General features: G+C 43.4%; 1 pseudogene; it reads right to left on the bottom strand.

The window, feature by feature from the left end:
• Nucleotides 1-17,365: 17,365 nt before the first annotated feature.
• Nucleotides 17,366-18,337, bottom strand: LOC118535386 (glyceraldehyde-3-phosphate dehydrogenase pseudogene; annotated as a pseudogene).
• Nucleotides 18,338-18,927: the final 590 nt, after the last annotated feature.

Here is an 18,927-nt window from a genome sequence, read left to right as displayed (position 1 = left end):
AGCAGATACAGCAAAAACACGTTACAGATGGGTTTGAAAATGGCTCCTTTCAAAATGCCATGAGATCCGGCTGCGGCTCTCTCTGGGAATCTGTGAGGAAATGCCATGTACTCAGCACAGTGTTCTGAGGCACAACAGCTCCTGGGCTGGCCAACTCTTTCCTCTGCCAAGCCTGTTTAGAATAGGAGCTCTTGAGCTTTCACTGCCAGAGCCTCTCATTCTCCTCAAAATCCGAGGAAAACAATTGTGAGACCTAACAGCATATGGCCACTAGATGGGGCCAAAGGTCTGTGAAAGATTTGCATGCGTGCATGTGCGTGTGTGCGTGTGTGTGTGTCCCCCTAAATCTGTAATTCTGCCCTTAGCTGAAGAATCCTTGTAGAAGAGAGAGACCTTGATCATAAATCCCACACGCAATAACAGGTTCATAATGCATCCTAGTGACTACATGTTGTATTTTTTTTCTCCCCGAGAAATAAAATTTCTCTTTCAGTGGAGAAGGATGTTCCTTCACATCTAACATGTGCTAATGTTAAATCTCTTTCCTAAGAAGCCAGCAAACTAAGCCTTTAATGTGCACTGACCAAGACATCTGGGCAATGTCTACAGTGAAATGCGGATTGATAGCTTGAGGGATGGACGACACATAAGCTACAATCTTGGCAGCTTGGATAGAGAGGGTTATTTTTCCCCTAAAAAATGAACATTTGACTTGTCAAAAACATTTTCTCATTGATCCACTGAAACAGAATCTGCAGGTTAGGGAGACAAGTTTACAGAAAATCTCCTTCACTTTGGAAGGGGAGTTAAGGGACAAGCAGAGACTAATTTCTTCCATCTAAAAAGTGTTTACCTATTTGAGGGTGCCTGGGTGGCTCAGTTGGTTAAGCGACTGCCTTCGGCTCAGGTCATGATCCTGGAGTCCCTGGATCGAGTCCCTGGATCGAGTCCCTGGATCGAGTCCCGCATCGGGCTTCCTGCTCGGCAGGGAGTCTGCTTCGTCCTCTGACCCTATCCCCTCTCAAGTGTTCTCTCTCTCTCAAATAAATAAATAAAATCTTAAAAAAAAAAAAAGTGTTTACCTATTTGAGAGTGAGTTTAAGAACAAAATATTGGTGGACAGAAATACCTTTCTTTGTTGCCTTGACTCTTATGTTCCCACAGTCTTCCGTGTTCCCTGGGTGAAAGGAATTGTAGAACATTGGACAACAATTGCCAGATGAGAACCAACAACACAATCTACATGAAACCACCGCCATACATTCACCTATATCTCGATTTATTCTTAACATCAATTCTTTTCTTAGCAGTGCCCTGTAACAAAAAGGGCTGGAATTTCCTAGTTATGATGTACCTTTTGGTCCCTTACTGATGAACTCTTTGTATGCTGATTTTTTATCACGTGCAAAATGTATGGGTAGCTTAAAAAAACCCAAACCCCAAAACCCCACATACCTAAACTTAATTTGATGTTGAGTTACAATTCCTTTGAAATCTCTTACCTGTCATAGATCTCCAGCTAAGTCTCCAAATTAATTTTCTGGAACTGCACTAGGAGGGCCTTGTGTGTCTTTTTCGCTCCTTTATGCCCAGCTCCTGGCATCATGTTGCCACATGGTGAGTTCTCAATCTACTTGCTCAATGGAAGAATGGCACGAAGGCCCAGCTGTGGGCTCGGCATGGAGAGAGCATGTTAGCTTCTATATTTGTAGGGGTCACATTCTGAGGTCTGCCTATATCAGATTGACCCTGCCGGAGGCAGAGATTTACCTAGAGACCTTGCAAGCTTATGACTGGAAAAAGTAGGATAAAAATCAGTGCATTCTCATTACAGAAATGGGGACTAACCCTGCCGTGTTTCAAAGAAATCAAATCGAGATTCCCAAAGTTGAATGTAGCAGTTATTTTTAACAGGTTTGTTTTTATTACTGTGTATCATAAGTAAGAGACATTAGTCTGTCAATATTCACCTTCCCCCCACCCCGAGTTTAATGGTGTCTTACTGGTTTCCATCGTGCTAAATAGTCATCCCATATTTAGTCCAGGCCCATGTGGCCATTTGCAAAAGTGATGCCAGTGTATAATAAGGCACACATTCATATTTATTTATTTTTAAAGATTTATTATTTATTTGAGGGGGGAGAGGGGCAGAGGGAGAGACAGTCCTGAGCAGACTCCACGCTTAGCACAGAGACTGATCTCACAACCCTGAGATCATGACCTGAGCCATAAACCGAGAGTTGGACACTTAACCAACCACCACCCAAGTGCCCTGTACACATTCATATTTAGACCCTCAGATAAATAATGCAGAAGCTTTCAGTGAGCTGAGAGCTTTCATTGACATGCTTTTTTTGGTCAAACTTCATCTCTAGAAATAAAATAATATAGAAAGCAGATGACTTTGCCTTTATCTTTGATACTTCCAAAGACTTTTTACCAGCAATGCCTCTCTTCTCCCTCCCCTCTTCCTCTAGGCAAGGAGATAGGTATCAGTCTTTCTCTTCAAGATGAGGTAAATCACGGTCCCTGGTCTTCAAATGGGGAACGGTTCTGTCTCCTTGGGCTGCATCCCCATTCAGTGATGTGGAACCACATGTGGTCAAGGCTGGGGAATGTGCTACCTGCTGCCCAACAATCGGGCCACAGAAGTTGGGATGTGACCGAAATGTGTGCCTTCTCCCCAACTGCTGAAGCCCCTGACCCAGCAGGGTGGGAGCCAGAACTGACCTGCAGCTCCTTCTCCAGCCAAATTCTCTTCCTTTTCACCTTCATTTGGCTGTCAGACTCATGAAGCAAACTGAAGACAGGGCAGACCTACTGGGTTTTCACATTTCAACCACTCTTTCTTCTGAGAGTTACTCACTCTGGTCAGAATGTAAAGAGCTAGCTACCTAGAACATTTGCTCAATGTGCTCCCCTGAAGCCTTCCTTACTGCTCTGGGTAACACCCCCCACCCCCCGTTCCACACAGCGTTTTGTTGGGTGCTCAGAGCAGCATAGCTCTGTCTGAAGATATCTCCATGTAGATTCTCATCAAAACACCTCATAAAAGTTCTTTGCCCTCTTTTCATACCCATATTAATACAGGGACCAAGAGTTGTGGAAGGGGTTCTGGGCCCATCTCTATGCATCTGCTGGGAGTGGTGAGTCCCAATCATCTTGAGAGCAAATACCATTTTTTTGGTACCTCAGTTGAGAGTCACATTCTAATATCCCATTACTTGAGGACTGAAGGAGATTCTGTAAGAAAACCAAATGCGAAGAGATCTCTGTCAACCTTAAATTTCTGTGCACATGTCACTTATTAGCCTCACCACTGTCTGTTAATCTGATAATGGAGTCTTATTACAGCTACTACCAGGAAGTATTAAAAACCCATTCCAGTCTAACAATGTCCTTTCTGGAAACAATGTTTACATTCTAGATTTATTAGTGAGTGATCATATTTGGTAGAGGAGCAGTTAATTTCCAATCCTGTCTCAGAGGGGGCGGACAGTGCTGAGTCGTGTGCTAGGACTGTGGAGTGAAAACTAACCATTGTTGCTGAAGAGACATCCCCAGTTCAGGTTGTGTGAAGACAAGCAGTGGCAGATCAAGTAACTGTGAAGCCATGTGGTTGTTTTCAAAAGCCAAAGAGAAATTCAGTCAGCATTTAGTAACTAAAGGAATGAGAGAGATGGGAGGAAGAGGGTCTCTAGGCCGAGAGCTTGGGCATGCAGTGGAAAGAAGGGGTCACATGGGGCACACTCATGCACACGTGCACTTGTGTACCTGTGAATGGGGGAAAAGGCATCATCAGGGCATGAATTAGACACTGAATTGGTCTGACAGAAAGTTGACAGAAGGAAGGTCTAAAGAGCCAATGTTGAGTCTAGATTTGATAAATAGTGAATGGTGAATCATATTGGGTTCTTTTAAAACATGTTTCTTTTTGGGGCACCTGGGTGGCTCAGTCAATTGAGTGTTGGGCTCTTGGTTTTGGCTCAGGTTATGATCTCATGGGTCATGAGATGAAGCCCAAGGTTGGGCTCCACACTCAGTGGGGAGTCTGCTTGAGATTCTCTCTTTCCCTCTCCCTCTTCCCCCCGCCCCATGCACATGCACGCACATGCTCACTCTCTCTCAATAAATCTTTAAAAAAGTCTGTCTCAGACTATGGACTCTGAGAAACAAACTGAGGGTTCTAGAGGGGAGGGGGGTGGGGGGACGGGTTAGCCTGGTGATGAGTATTAAAGAGGGCACGTTCTGCATGGAGCACTGGGTGTTATATGCAAATAATGAATTATGGAACACTACATCAAAAACTAATGATATAATGTATGGTGATTAACATAACATAATAAAAAAAAAGTCTCTCTCTTTTTTAAAGATTTTATTTTATTTTATTTTTTTGAGAGAGAGAGCAAGCGCAGGGGGAGGGGTAGAGGGAGGAGTATCTTAAGCAGACTTCACGCACAGCACAGAGCCAGACACGGGGCTCGATCCCATGACCCTAAGATCACGACCTGAGCTGAAACCAAGAGTTGGCATTTAACGGGCTGAGCCACCCAGGTGCCCCTAAAGATTTTATTTTTAAGTAATCTGTATACCTAATGTGGTGCTTGAACTCACAACCCCGAGATCAAGAGTTGCACGTTCTTCTGACTGAGCCATCCAGATGTCCCTAAAACATGTTTCTCATCAGCAAGTAGTACATGTATGCAGCAAAAAGGGAAAACATTATTGAAATGTTCATATATCAGGACTGATATGTTCCCATTGCCATCCTGGCAGTAATTTCAAATTTGTTCATTTGGTCCATAGCACGGCTTTACTTTCCTGTAATCATTGTCTATTGCCCATGGTTCATCTGATTTGGGGCAAGATGACAGGTCATGAATACTTAGTGTTGTTGAACTAGATACTGGGAGTTTTTTCCACTGGGTGTGGTTAGGAAGCAGGCGTGGGGCAGTGCTGGGTACACGTGGGGCAGTAGATCAGTGTCATTCTAAGATGAACATCACTAGGTGGAAAACAACCCTTGGCCATGGATGGTCCTCACCAAGGGGCAAAGAGGAGATAACCTGGCCACTCGCAGCTCCCTGCAGCTCCCTGGAGCTGGCCAGACTTTCCTCCATGGGGCTCACGACTTCTCCTTGTCACCCTTTCCTGTCTCTGGTGGTGCCCCCCCCCATATCTTCTCGCCAGCCCATGGAGTCTTTTCTTCCAGTCTTGCTCTGTCTTAAACCTTTGCTCTGTTAGTATATGGCAGAATCTTCCTGCCCTAGATTTAGATCAGAAAACAAAAACGTTATTTTCCTTAAAAGTTGAGTATTGGCACCATTTTTCTTGTTCTGTTGTGTGTGACTCATGCCAGGGCACCCGTAAAGGTTTTTGGTGAGTCTAGTTCAGGGGCTAAACATACTGATTAATAATTTGAAATATTCCCATATTATACTTCAAGACAGAAAACGCTTCATAACACCATCCCTTAGAGAAAACCACTATTTACATTTGCTGTATGTTCTTCCATTACTATTCTAGGCATGTAATGATATGTAATGATATGTGCAAATGTGACTTGTAATTATGGCTATATTATTTACAGAAATGGAATCTTACTAAATGGACTCTTTTGCATCTTGCATTTTTTCCTTAACACATCTTGGACATCTTTCCAAATTGTTAGTTGTAGATCAACCTCAGAATCTCTAGAGGGAGGAGGAGAATGATATTTTGGCAAAGCTGCTCAGGCAATTCTAATAGCCAACCCTCTCCCCCTCCCTGGGTGCTGCTGTGTGACCCCTCTACGATTAATACCCTCCCCCCTCTGTGCGGTGCCCATGAGAGCACTGTGCTTAATGCCACAGCAGCCTGTTCGCTGGCACTTTTTTTGATTTTGAAAGTGTCCTCTAACCTCTCTCCCTCCCTCCCTCCTTCCCTCCCTCCCCTTCTTCAGTTTTTATTCCTTCTCTCTTTCCTTTATTTCTTTCTCTCCTTACCATTAAAAAAACCACTACCATTAATAAGCGAAAGAACAACAGAAAGGCTTTTCTCTACCTTTCCGCCCCTGTAGATAGAAGTGTAACTGAATTTTGGTCACCGTGGGGGAGGTGACACATTTAAAGCACCCACCGGGTAACACAGGGCAGCTGCTGTGCTGGGGGGAAGCCCCTGGAGGAACAGGGGTCTGGGAAGCAAGCTCTGCAGGGACCTCAGGTCTGCACTGAGGCTCCTTTGATTCCTTCAAAAATAGCATTCTGCCTCTGTCAGTGCTATGAAGTTTCTCCCAAGATATATTTGTGCTTTTGCCCAGGAGCATAGGAGGAGAGAATACAGCTAGAACCAGAGCAGCTATGGGACTCCTGTGATTTCATCACTAATCCGGTTGGTGGGGAGAGGACCTGAGCTGTCACCTGGCTTCCCTGTCCTCCCCCAGCTCCCACTGCTTGATTGTTGGTATTCTTGCTTTCGATAATCAGGCTTGTATTTCCAGGCTGGAGCTGGTTGGGCCTCTGACTCAGCACTGCTTCCATCCTCACAGAGCCTGTGTTGAAACCTTCATGGTGGAGGCACCATTAGAATTTCAGCTTCTTCTTGAAATAAGGGAGATGGTTCAGCAAATATCCCTCTAACTTCAATATTCTGTCTCTGTCTCATCAATAAGGAAAAATTTCTGACAAGTCTGATGTTCAGTTTTTAGGAGGAAAATCACCTTCTGGAGCTGACAGAGGAAAGATTTATGTGCTGGGGCACATAAGAGAAAGACCTTGCCTTTCACCCTGACCTTGTGGAAGGAGATTTTAGGGTAATGGGTGCTTGGCTTCTTTTGCCTCTGTGACAGCTTCTTTCTAGGAGGGCCTTTTTCTTAAGCTCAACTATTAAGGCTAGTTGCGAACATGACAAACCATGACACTGGTAATCACAAAGAAGAAAAAAAGACTCCTGAAGAGTGCATGGCATCCTTTGGTTTTCTTAGGAATAAGGGACACTGTTGTATTATAATGTTTCAGAAGGAGTTATTCTGACCCTCACATGGGATTTCCACTCAGGAGAAGATTAATTCCCCTGCTTTACATTCTTTTGTCTGGTGTTTTATTTGGTGACTCTTCTTTCTGTCTTACCATTGAGGAATCTGAGGTACCGCTAGGCTTGGTATGTGTCCTGAAGTAAGTGGAATTCCAAACCTTTGGTCATCTGTTTATTAAAATCTGTTAATCTCAGTTTTCATATTCCTCCTAGGTTTGAAATCAGAAGATATTATAGATGTCCAGGAGAATTTCAGCACAGAGGCAGGAAACCCATCAAACTTTGGGAGTGTCACCTCACAGGGGCCATTGGGCCTGGCCCTACCCTCACCTGGTAGTTCCCTGTACAAAGAAATCAGCTTCGATGCCTTAGGTGGACCATCCTGCTTCCTGCCTTCAAGATGCGTGGGATGCAAGACAATAAGCCATGGTCAAATAGGATCTTAATTGTGGACTCCCAATTAAGTGGGATGTACACAAAACATTTTTCCACCCCTAGATGACATAGGAGGGAGACTCTATACGCCTATCAGAAATCTATACTTCCAAGAGGTTTCTGGGAGGAGTCTTCTCTCTAGGGGCAGACCAATTCCAACTCTGAGGCAGATATATTGAAATGATTGACTGGGAGTGTAGATACCTATTCAGGGTCTGAAAAAAGCAAGCTAGGGCTTACCAGCTAAGGAACTAACTGAACCTTGTTAGAAATCAATGCCTTAAGTGGAATTGAGCTGGGAGCCAGAGCCCCAACCAGTCAGGGCCTGGGACTTGGGCACTTTCGTTCATCAGCTGTAAGTCTAGTTTTGTTCAATGATGATCTGATAGCAGTTCTACATGCTGATTGGCTGGGGGAAGTTCTCTTCTCCTACGACGAGAAGATCATCAATCATGCTACTGGCTTTTGTCTTGGCGAAGGTATTTAGATTTCAGCCAGCTGGTTAGCTGCCTCAAGGCCACCTGCTTGACGGAAAAAGAAAGAATCAGTCTCTTTCCTTTTGCAAGGAGAAGGGAGGAAGTATTGACTTGTATGATAATTTTAGGTGGATGATTAAATTTGGCCTCTTCGGCTCCAGCTGAAAATTCAATTCAGATGACTGGTTCTTCTTTTCATACATCGTTGAGCAATCCTGTGCACTGCCATGGCTAATGTTCCTGATGCTGATTGTCCCTTCACTTTAACAAAGCACAGAATCCCAAGCCCACTCTCTATTTCGTGTGCCTCCCGGCTACAGGGACATAATGAGGAAATGCACTCTTTCTGCTTAAGTTAAGAATACTACTGTTATGCAGGCATGCTCAGAGGCTCTCTCAAGTAACAAAATTGCTCTGCAGGAGTGAGTCAGGACAGTGATGATTTCTCTGATGACAGTTTATAAAATATACCTGTTTCCTCTGGTGCATTTCAAATTTACAGTGCAATTGGTCCTGTCTCTGGTGCCATTTGGCTGAGCCAACCCAATCTCAGATGCCAAAATAATGAACAGGGTCAGAGCGGATGAGCTAGCCAAAAACCAGAGAGTCATTTTTGACTCCCCCATTTTGCACGTCAGGTCTGTCAGCAAATCCTGGCATTCTATCTCCAAAGTATTTTTCCAAACTTCCCACTTCTCTCCATCTCCGCTAATTGCCACCCAGTGAAAGCCTCCATCGTCTCTCACCTGGACCATTGCAATTGCCTAAGTGGCCTCCCTGCTTCCATTTTTGCTTCCAAAATCCATTCCCCTCACAGAAGCTAGGATACTCTTAAAAAAAATTGGGTCACAAAGCTCCCTTTGTTATAAACCTCTAGTAGCTCCCATTATTAGTAAGCCCAAATGGAGCTCTCCAACTGAATCTTCAGGACCTCATGAGTTCTGGCCTCTGCCCACCTACTGACCTTTTCTGATACTTCTCTTCTCTCTTACCCTGCCTTGCCATGTCTTGAACACTTCTAGTTGCCTTCTGTCTTAGGGCCTTTGTACTAGGTGTTCCCTGTGCCTGGAATGTTCTTCCCCTGGCCAGCATCTTCACAGGGTGTCATCATTTTATTCCAGTTTCAACTTAAATGTCAACTCCTCAGAGACTCTTGACTATTCAAAAGGAGTCTTGTCCTTTTGTAGCATAATTTCCTGTTTTATCTTCCAAATAGCACTAACTCCTACCATACATTTTTGTTTATTTATTTGTTTATTGCCCATCTCCTTTACTAGAATGTAGGATTTATTACAATATGGACTTTGTCTCTTGTGTTCAGAGCATACCTGGTACCTAGAACAGTGTCTTGTTAAATAGCGGGTGCCCAGGAAATGGTTATCTAGCAGATGTGTGAGCAAAGAAGAGATTTTCCTAAGTGATACAGGATGCTTTAGGCGTGGCCCTTCCAAGAATTAGGAGATGAAGCTCGATGACTTTTTGCAGGCTTACTTTTGATCCATATTCTGAGCTTCTAAGTTATCAGATATTTTCTGAGGCCTGATGTCTGTGGTGTTGTTAAATGACAACCTCTTATCTGGAGGAGGTAAGAGACTGACCTCAATCTCAGCTGATCTGATCAACTGAAAAGCAAGATGTGCTGTTAATTTTAGGATCTATTATATGTGACATTTTTGTCTCGCTAAAGATTAGGGAGCCAACAGGAGGAACTGGAGAAGACCACTAACCAATGTTTCTGTATTCACATTTGGAAATTAGTTGGCACTGGGGACAATCTGTATGCTCACCCTGATCTGAGGTCTAGGTCTTATTTTTCCAGGAAGGGCTGGTGTCTATGCTGTGTCCTCAGTGTCTAAAATATCTCATTCATGCATAAACAAAGGGCAGGCATGATTCAGACAGGATGAATCCCTGAACCTCACAGACAGGAGAAAAATGTAGAGTCATGATACTTAAAACATTTCTCAGCCTTAGTTGTCAGCGCTGGTACCCACTTCAGCACATTTCTGAAATGAACTCTGCTAAGGCTAGGTCAGCAACACCATAAAAAAGAATTTTGCAATTAAAAAGGCTTAAAGGGATCACTGGCAAGATGGCCTTTCTTTTTTTTTTTTTTTTTTAAACCAAGTTACTTAAAGAAGTAAACTCAAAAGAAGTATTTCCTTACATCAGTTTTGCCCATCAGTCAAAGTGAAGGCTGAGAAGAGCTGTCATTTGAGAGACTCTGCAATGGCAGATTTTAGAATTCGGCCTCTGCTTGGGAAGCCATTTTTAACCTGATGAAGGCCACTATATGGTAACTTCCGTGGTTCTTAATGTTTGATAATCTACAGAGAAAGATAATAGGAATAGGAAATGAGATACAGATAAAACAGCTCATTGGAAAAGTTGTACATTATGAACAGCCATAAGCCTCACTATTTTAATTTACCAGATGGATGATAGTGATTTAAAATATTATAATAAAGGAAAACAATCACCTCCACCAAATCACATAATAGTTAATGTACATTGACTGCACTTGACCCATCTGGGTCTCAGGAATTAGATCTTACTGGCTGTTTAGTTAGCCAAAATACCCCAAATCAAAGACAACAAAATGAAACAAAAAGGAGCAAGAGGGCCTAGTGTCTGGTGTCCTCTTGACGTTCTAAGGGGAAGCAGCTGTTTTCATGAGCCATCCCATAATGATAAGTGACTATAGGAGTTGACTTGCATTCAGACTCTCTCTTGAATGGAAGGCAAGTAGAGTCCATAATGAGAGATTATCTCATGGGAGGAGTTTTAAATCAGAAAATCGACTGCTTCTTTCTGAGAGTTTGCAGGATTACCAATTACCAGGACACACACATATACACGGAGCAAAAATGGCCACATAAGTCTGTGAAGGGATGGAATGGGAAGTTAGAGAATGTTTGAGCTGGGAGATCTCAGAGGACATCCAACCTGAACTTCCTCTTTTTGTCAACAAGGAAACTGAGATCTGAAAGGGTCAAATGCTGTGCCAAGTGCCACAGAGAATTAATGAATGACTAAGTGAGGGTTAGTACCTGATTGTGATGACCCATAGTCTTTCTAGACAGAATGGAAAATTAGAAAAAAAAATCCAGTCTTTCTTATGCTGATTATACTGTCTCCTAAAGGCTGTCTTTCTCCTATGAGGTGGCATATGTAATGAAAGAACTGTGGTGTCTGAGTTTGAATCTGGGATCTTCTACTCTTAGCTGTCTGATCTTGGGTAAATTATTTAACCAATCTGGGTTCCTGTCTCCTGATCTTTGGAAAGTACAAAGTAGGCAGTGGTGAGCTTTAGAGACAATGTATGCAAAGGCTAGTGTATAGTAAACACTTGGCAAATGGTAGCTATTATTATCATTCTGATAGAGGAAATATTGTTTACCGGTTGAAAGAGTGGGTTAGTGGGGTCAGACTGACAGGCTTTGAATCCTGCCTCCCCCACTTCCTAGTCCTGGAGACTAATTCATTCTGTAAGACTTGGATCCTTCACTTTTTTTGAGGCGGTGGGTGGGAGGGGTAGAGAGAGAGGGAGAGGGAGAGAGAATCCCAAGCAGGCTCCATGCCCAGTGCGTGTCTCCATGGGGGGCTCAATCTCACAACGCTGAGATCATGATCTGAGCCAAAATCAAGAGTCGGATGCTCAAGCAACTGAGCCACCCAGGTGCCCTGGATCTTTCACTTTTAAAATGGAGAAAACAAAAATATCTACTTCATACAGCTGTTGTGGCGATTTAATGATATAATTCATGTAATGTATTTAATAGTGTATTGAATATTGAAAAGTTTGATAAATATTGGCCATTATTATAATTATTTTTAACATTGCCATAGAGGATATAGGGCAGGAATCAGTAGACTTTTTCTATAAAGGGTAAATAAGTTAATATCAGGTGTGGCAGGCCATAAGCACTTTGTTGCTACCACTTAACTATGCCCACCCCTGATACAGTGTAATTGAGAACTCCCGCTCTCTGGCTTCTGGAAAGAACCCTGTTGATATAGGTAAAGAGGGTAGTTGTGTTTTTTTCATGGAAAGAAGAGCTAAGTAAGTCACCTTTGGCACATGTTTTCTATCTTCAGACCCTGTTCATGGTAGAATTGACTAATAACAGGACAAGAAAGTCTCTTTTTTGCCCTCTGACCACAGCGTGCTTTCTCCCTCAAGACACGGCCAGTCAGGTACATCAAGAGGCAAAGAACCTGAGTCTGCTCACAGTCAGATGCACGCTACATCCAGTTTCTATGCTATCCTTGAATCTCATTTCATGATGCCAGCATACGAGATAATGGGTATTACTTGCAAATCCTGTGTGCTTCTGATATTGGTGTGATTTGCACAGCCTCCTTTATTACAGACGCTGGGGGTTTTCAATTCCCCTGTTTGTGGAATACTAGGTGACCATGCCTTTGCTTTGATTCCTAAGACCCTTTTTGAGAAGAAGGTCTTCAGAGACAAGGTATTTTTGGCCTTCGACACCGCCTGCTGATCTTTTTCCTGTTGTTCATGAACCTACCAGGCGAAGGTCATTTGGCCCACTTCTGGAAGTGATTAAAGGTGGCACTTTGCTCCAGAGTGGAGGTGCAATCTTATTAATCTGGTACCAGAGTACATTTTGCAGAGAGAGAAAAGAGAACTTTAAATTTAACCACTTTCACACACAGTATTGAGACAACTTATTTCCTACCCACTGATCTAGGTTCTGGGACTACGGAAAGAAGCATGTTGGACAGCTGCAAAAATTAAGGAGTGAATTCTGATAAACACTCAGTTGCTTTATACAAAGCATGGTGATTGCCAGCCATAGTCTAAATGGCGGCAAGCTAATCATTAGGGTGAGGCTCCAAGACTTTATCAACATCAGTGATACAAGGTTAAGTGTTCCCCACAGAGCACATGTGCAGAGAAAGCTATTTATGGGGAAAACGATCAGGTCCTTGTGGTCTCAGCAGAAACTGTGACCAATTTTCCCTGGTTAGAGTCGGGAGAGCAGTTAAAAAGCACCACAACATTTGGTAGGTGGGGAATGTTCTCTCTCATATTTCCGACAGTAAATCATCATGCTATTTTAGAACCTTCATAGACAGATATTGATAATTAACTTTCCCAGAATCCTCCTTACTATAGACCTTTAACTCTCTGAGGGGGCATCAAATTTGTCATTTTAATCAGAATTCTGGAGAGTTAGTACGATATTACCTTGCCTGTTGTCAATTATGGTAATTTTCATATTGTTTTAATTATGGGACTAGTGTTTCTATAGGCATTAAAGTATATTTATTTCCTCGGGCATGATTTTATCTTGTTCTATCTAGACAATAGAGTTGACATTCTTTCAAAATGAACTCATTTTATATTCCATTTCTTCATGTGCTACTTTCTGATTTCTGAGCTAACACTTAATTATCTATGAAATTAATTTTGTATTAGTAGGTGATGAATTAATGTACAAGCTTTTAAAAGGCATTTACTTTTTAAACGGAAGATTCTGTGAGATACAGTACTTTAACCCAAAGTTAAATCACGTATTCAGGATGGAGTGGTGCTCTGTGTGTGGTGGTGGTGGGGACAGTGGGGGGTGGAGAACGATAGCCCATCATCTCCGAAGCCCTCACCATAGGCTGGCAGCCCGGCTATAAATAAAGCCAAGTGCCCTGTAGCAGATAGGTAGGACCAGACAGAGGTGAGGCAGAGGGGAGCAGAGAATGTGGGACTTCAATGAAAAGGCTTGTAAGAAGAGTTTCCTTGGTCATGTCAGGTCTCTCCAAAAAGTCCAAAGGGTTAGAGGTCCACGGAGACAATTTACTTTGGCAAAAAGGTTGGACTTTATGATCTTAGAGAGACATTTCAGTGGTGCGGTAGATGTGAAAGCTGTGTTTTAGATATCAATGGAGAGAATGGGTTGTGAGGTAATGAGGATTTCGGCTGTCGGAGAAGGGATTGAAATACAGCAATATTTGCAGGCAGTTGCAAGGCCAAGTCGTGGAAACATAGCATGAGGAGAAATGACGCTACTAGCAGTCTCGCTGGTGTCACGTGGAAGAGCAGGGGCTGGAAGCCATATCTCCTGAGAGCCAGCCTTGGGAGGGTTGTCCACAGAAGGGGAATGCAAACACACGGGATGACAGAAGGAAAGGGTCTGTGGACACTTGGTTGAGGATGCCGGAGAGACAGAAGGTTTTTGAGAAAAAGAGAGGTCTCCCTTCTTTTAAAGGCTGTGAGGGAAGACCAAAAGGTAGATAAAGGAACAAGGGAGGCAGATGGAGGAGTTGTTCTGCTCCTCCGGAGAATCCATGTGAATAGTAAATGAGAAATCTCTCTCTCTACACACATGTGCACAACGTGCTAACACACAATAGTGAATGATGGAAAGAAATTTAATAGTTCTTACTGGGGCAGATTCTTCTCCTTTGCAAGGAGTTAATCTTGAAATAATTGCTATGACTAGCTATTGTGGATTTATGGAGAGGGAGAGAAAATTGTTCCCATTTTCTTGTTTAAGTCTCTTAAGTTTGAGAGTTTTTAGGGCTCTTTTGATGCAATTCTTTGCCTATACAATATAGATCATGGTGGAGCTAGCTGTATTTCATGGAGACATGAGATCACTATCCTCCATCCCTTCCTTTCTTTCTCTTACAAACTGATTTCTAAATGTTGAGTACATTCCAAGACTAGGATCTATAAAGTAGCCTTGACAATTTTACCAGAACGAACTACTGACCATTTCAATAAGGTATCTACCAACTCCATGCTTGAGTCATGTTTGGGGGCTCAGTGGACAGCAGGTACATTTTATAAATTCTCTTATAATGTTATTTTGGTTTGCCTTGTTAGGAAATGCTGGGGGAAAAATAATTAGTACTTTACAATCACCATAAAAAAAGACCCAGGATCCTTTAATTTCATATTTATTATGATGACAAGCCTTCATTCCTATTCCAACCGCTTATTCCCATCTGCAGTTCAGGACTGAGAGCTAATAGCTAAGATGATCCTCTTCTTGGATTTGTAATCTCAGGATAAACTATAGGTCTTAGAAATGAACCAGTAAATTCATGTTTATCCACAAAGTTCAAATATCCAGAGAGCTCACATTAGTGGAGCGTATTTCTAGAAGTGCTGGCCAGTGATGAACAACTTTCATAATCGTCACCTAAGGTTTGGAATAATCCTGAGGTGCCATCTGGATTATCGAAGAGAAATTCCTTTTTGTTGGATCTTAGTATTTGACTTCTTTCATTTGATTTCCTAATTTACTGAGAACTGATAGAGTATGGTTTATTAAGCCTTAGCCAGATACTTGATTAGCAGGGGCGCTGAATTGCTAGGCATTTTGTGTGAATGGGAACAAAAGGAAAGAAAATCCTGCCATACTCTTTGTCGGGCAGAGGTCACAGGGATGGTGAGAGAGAAAGTCCCTACTTTCATGTAAAGCTGCTTGTTGGAAAAACGGGAAAGGAATTGTCTTGCCTACCTGGCCTAACCACCTGAGCTCCACCACGAGAAGAAAGAACACCCACAGAAGGGTTAATTTCTAACCCCAGACTGCTGCTTGTGCCACCAGAGGCGAAGGGAAGGCGGGTAAAGCTGCTCCCCTGGTCTAATTACCAGGGGAAAGGTGGGTGGGGGGCCCAGTCTTGGCAGGAGGGCCTGCCTTACCTGCCCTGCTGCTTATGAGGGGACACGCCTCGCTGTTAATCCTACACAGAACCCTCTCTTCTCTTAGTTGTTATTTTCCTTCCTCACCTCTGGACGCTTCGGCACATTCACTCGAAATATCATCACAGGAGAACTCGACTTTGACAGAAACCTCTCTGAAATTATTTTTTTTCCTGTTCCGGCTTGCACTTGAATAATTCTCCATCAACAGCACGTCTGATTGAGTTGGCATCACAAACCCTTTTGTATGCTATTTTTTTTCTTCAAGAAATATTAAAGTCTGAATAAAATTGGAATAGCTGCCTGGTAATGATCTCATTATATATAAATACAGAAGTGCTCGCAGGGGAGATAATGACTCCAAGATGCAGGTATGCGGCGAATACCTATTACCTTCCAAGGAGTGGGCCCGAATTCAACCCTCCTCCACAGCCCCCCACACGTCCCTTTCAGCTTAAGGTTCAAGTTGCAGAAAACGAATGGCTGATTGAAGCTGGGAATAGGGCTTTTTCTTTCTCCCTTCATGACATATGTTAGGAGATGAGAGGAACCTGGGCCGTGTGTTTACTCTTCATTTGGGACTTTCACATGTTCTGATTGATCGGAAAGACAAAAAGGCAGAAGGAGAGACATTTGGTGCCGGCTGAACACCATATCCATTCTCAATGTGAAGTTTCCTCGTTTGGTGAGGATAACTGTGATGAGGCAGTTCTGGGTATAGACGCCACTAAAAGATTTTTAAAAATAACATGCTCGCCACCCAGTTTGAGTTCTTATATAGCAAAAGAACAAACACAGATGGTGGCAGTAGGGGTGGGGGCTGGGGTGGGAAAGGCCCTTCTAAAGTGGGAGTTTACTAGTTATTAGCCCCAGTATATCTTTTCTGGATGCCAAGGCATAAGCAGATGAGTTTAGCACATCACAGAGGACCACATATAGTGTTTGATTCTCAATATGAGATAAGCAACCCTGGAAAAAGTTTATTCCCTGTAATTAGCATAAAAAAAAAGAAACTGTGTAGGAGAGAGGATAGACTACATTGCTCTAACTGTCCCTGTTAGGTTCTAAAGGGGCATTTATTTAAAGGGGGATCGCCACCTGCCATCTTAGGCCAGAAAGAGAGATGGTGTGGAGGAGGGGTTCTTGACTATTTCCAGTGGCTGGGGTTATAAGGTTTATTTTTCTCTTCTGATGTTCATCTTAGGCATGATCAAAATACAAAATAACATCATAAGCATAATTCTTTGGCAAAAGGATGGAATGAATGGCAAAAATATTTTGCCCCTGGTTAAGTCTTTCATACAGTGTAGGTGGTATGCTGTTGAGCAATGACAATAAATTCCTGTTGACTGAGAGAGAGTTTAGGCCATAAAATCTAAAGAAGGAAGGGTTAGTCAGACTAGACAGAGGCCTGTGTGGCCTGAGGGGTCTCCTGGAATCATGTGGGACTTTTCCCACCGTGGGGATGGTTAGGACAATTATCCTTGGCCACCAATGGTTCCATACTATACACATGCTGTTTGATACACTGCTAAGTTTTTCCCTTGTTTATTTATTTATTTACTCTGGGTTCAGTATACTTTATTGGTGGTAAATGACAAGGTAAGGCTCCCCAAGCCTCTCCCCTCTTCAGGAGGTCTGGGATAGAAACTGTGGAGGTTGGGAGATTCTCAGTATATTGGGGGATGAGTTGGGGCAAGGACTCCCCAGCAGCTGAGGGCTTCTCTCTTCCTCTTGCTCTCACTGGGGCTGGTTGTCCAAGGGGCTCTTACTCCTTGGAAGCCATGTGGACCATAAGGTCTACTACCGGGTTGCTATAGCCAAATTCATTGTCATACTGGGAAATGAGCTTGACAAATTGGTCATTGAGAGCAATGCCAGCCCCAGCGTCAAAGGTGGAAGAGTAGGTGTCACTGTTAAAGTCACAGGAGACAAATAACCTGGTCCTCAGTGTGGCCCAGGATGTCCTTGTGGAGGCCTTCTGATGTCTGCTTCACCACCTTCTTGATGTCAACGTATTTGGCAGCTTTCTCCAGGTGGCAGGTCAGATCCACAACTGACATGTGCGGAGTGGGGCATTGGAAGGCCATGCCAGTGAGCTTCCCATTTAGCTCAGGGATGACCTTGCCTATAGCCTTGGCAGCACCAGTAGAAGTAGAGATGATGTTGTGGGCAGCCCCTCGGCTATCACCCCACAGCTTCCCAGAGGGGCCATCCACAGTCTTCTAGGTGGTAGTGATGCATGGACTGTAGTCATGGGTCCCTCCATTATGTCAAAGTTGTCATGGCTGACCTTTGCCAGAGGGACCAAGCAATTGGTGGTGAAGGAGGCATTGCTGACAATCTTTAGGGTGTTGTCCTACTTCTCATGGTTCATACCTATCACAAACATGGAGGCATCAGCGGAAGGGGCAGAGATGATGACCCTTTTGGCCCCACCCTTCAAGTGAGCCCCAGCCTTCTCCATGGTGGTGAAGACCCAGTGGACTCCATAACATACTCAGTACCAGCATCACCCATTGATGTTGGCAGGGTCTTGCTCCTGGCAGATGGAGATGGGCTTTCCATTGACAAGTTTCCTGTTCTCAGCCTTGACTCTGTTTTGGAATTTGCCATGGGTGGAATCATACTGGAACATATAGACCATGTAGTTGAGGTCAGTGAAGGGGTCATTGATGGCAACAACATCCACTTTGCCAGAGTTAAAAGCAACCCAGGCACCCAATATGGCCGAATCCATTTACTCTGACGTTCACCATTATGTCTCCGTGATGCGGCTGGCACTGCACCAGAAGATGTGGCTGTCTGTTGAACAGGGAGGAGCAGAGAGCCGTTAGTTTATTATGTGTTGATATATGTAATGCCTTGGCCCCAAGGAAATAATTTTTTTCTCCCCTTCCAGTGCTCCAGATCTGTTGGGATTGGGGAAAATGTTTCCTCCACTTGTGCTCTGACTTCCTTGGATGATAACAATTGAATATGAACTGGATTGTTTGCAGAAATAGAGTGTTGGAACCCCATCTTCTTGTATTTTTCCTCATATTTTGCTTGTGGAAGAATCTAAGAGAAATCCTCAGTTCAGTAATTTTACGTCCCCCCAATACCCAGTTATATTTCAGGATGCCTCCATTTTTATAATGATAAATCATCACCATCATCATCATCATCATCTACTCTTTGAATGTTGAGCATGAACCAGGCACTGTGCTACATGCCTCATACACTTTATCTCATTTGACCCTCACAACTCTGGGAGGTAGATACTGTCATGGAATTTTACAGATGATAGCACAGATAGCGGCTTGATGACCACTGTGAGAAGGACTGGTT

This window comes from Halichoerus grypus, chromosome 3, assembly GCF_964656455.1.
Source record: "Halichoerus grypus chromosome 3, mHalGry1.hap1.1, whole genome shotgun sequence".
NCBI classification, from domain to species: Eukaryota; Metazoa; Chordata; class Mammalia; order Carnivora; family Phocidae; genus Halichoerus; species Halichoerus grypus.
Note: the sequence above shows the minus strand (reverse complement) of the source record. Positions and strands in the feature narration are given on the sequence as shown.